This window comes from Dysidea avara, chromosome 3, assembly GCF_963678975.1.
Source record: "Dysidea avara chromosome 3, odDysAvar1.4, whole genome shotgun sequence".
Classification (NCBI taxonomy): domain Eukaryota; kingdom Metazoa; phylum Porifera; class Demospongiae; order Dictyoceratida; family Dysideidae; genus Dysidea; species Dysidea avara.
In genome coordinates, this window is record NC_089274.1 from 12132763 (window position 1) to 12134762 (window position 2000).

Sequence of the window (2000 nt, forward strand, 5' to 3'; positions counted from 1 at the left end):
CGTGATTAAAGGCTAGCGTGATGCTGTGTGATAATGTGATGCTGCATGTTTTTTCGCTATGGTGACAGGTGTGGGAACTTAACACAACCTAGGATTATAATTTATTCACGAAGAGGTAGTCACGACGCTCTCCATAGGATTTTACATCCATGAGGCTATTTTGGGGGCCTGAGCAGTACCATATTTCTGAGATATCTAGAAATGAATGTAGAAGTTGCGTTTGTGCTATTGACCTTAGTTTATTATTATTATTATTTAATTTTGCTGTGAAAACTTCACCAACAGAAGAATATACACAGATATAATAATAGTTGTGGGAAGATAAGTGAGCTCTTGTACTTATATTTATTCATTTCTATGTGTTTTGGTGTAATTGAGTCCATGATACATTCATGACTCTGTATTGGTAGGCTGAGAACAGTGTGAAATCCTAGGTGAAATTGTTCCATAGTTGTAATTACTTGTTCATTATATTGACCTTTTCAGGTAACCAGTAATGAAACAAAGAGGAAGGCATAATAAAGCTTTGCCAGTGCAATTCCAAGAACTATGAAAGAAGAAAATTCCAAAGAAGCTTCTTTAGTGTGTCCGGTATGTTCCCAAGTTCCTAAAGATGCTACCAGTTTCTAGTCTACCTTTTTCTGTCATTGCCTTTGTCCAGAATTACAACTGTGTACTTGTGGATTACAGTATACATCACTGATCATAGACAGGGGGGGCATGGCCCCCCCACTTTTATGGGACACTATTTGCAAGAAAAGATCAAGATACTCTAATAGAACAATCAGGATCTGGATACTCTAATAGAGCAGTCACAGTATTTAGAGAAGCAGTGTAGCAAGTTACTTAGCTACGTATGTGCAGTATATAATTGGTGGAGAGCAGCTATTGTCAGCAGGCTGACCTTTTTTTTTTGGTCTTCAACTTACAGCTGGCCTGGCCCCCTCACTCTTTGGCCTGCCCACCTCCCCTGTCACTGATTAATTTATTATACTTTACAGGACTAGCTACAGATCAATATACAAAATCAAACTGAATAGCTAATTACATTGCTTCCCAGAGTATGTGGTAGTCATGGTTAGTAAGTCTTGATATGAACTTTCTTGCCGCAGTGCTTGGAAAATAATTTCTCCATCATGTCCATGCTTTTGTGAAACCCCTCAGAGTTAAAACTCTTTCACAATCTTTGCGACGCTGTTCAAAGTTGGCAGATACAATTGGTCAACAGAATTAGCTCATAGATAGTAGAATATATACTATGTGATTAGCTTAGTATACACATCTTCATCCAAATACGCATACAGATCTCACTGATTATTTTAGCTTAGAGACTCCAGACAATCATGCACTTGTTATAGCATATCTTTCATCTTTTTACTGTACACAACATTTTCATTTTTACCACCACATCATGTCAAAAACTTTTTCTGTTGACTTCCTTTTGTGGCCTGACAGTGACGGCCATTCAGTTGTACACTCTTTAACTAGCAAATCTTCATCCTGTTTCACTGAGATGGCTCCTAAACAAGGTAATTCATAAAACAGTAAACACACACAATATAGCATGAAGTTAAAAACAATCCACCTCATGCTAGACAATAGGGGTGATATGTGCAGCTAAAAGCTGTCTGGCTGGCCACCTGCAAGCCAGCTCATGTAATGATAGTACGAAGAATACGTATAGCTGTTATCTATGGCTGCATCCCGGAACAGAAACGAGGACATAGACCATATAGCTCTACTGATCATAGAGCTGGAGGCTCAATTCTGTCGTGTATGAAGAACTTTGCACAGAAAACAGAAGTAGTGTAACCACCGGTGAGAACGACGTAACTGCCTGGTTCCCTCTCTTGTGAGTGTCATCGACAGCGTTGAAGCATAGATTTTTTTAGAGACACGGACTGCAGTACAGTCATCGTCACCATTTCTGATACAAATGCGGAAATGTAACAAAATTCCGATTATTACTTTACAACACGGAGTGCAGGTGTTGATTGGCT

The 2000-nt window shown here is 39.0% G+C and overlaps 1 long non-coding RNA gene across 1 annotated transcript; it reads right to left on the minus strand.

Moving 5' to 3' along the window:
- Positions 1–980: 980 nt before the first annotated feature.
- Positions 981–1994, minus strand: LOC136249415 (uncharacterized). The gene is made up of 2 exons (XR_010698212.1): positions 1586–1994; positions 981–1520 (listed from the first exon to the last, which is right to left on the minus strand). It is a non-coding gene; the product is annotated as an uncharacterized lncRNA (long non-coding RNA).
- Between the last annotated feature and the right edge of the window lie 6 nt (positions 1995–2000).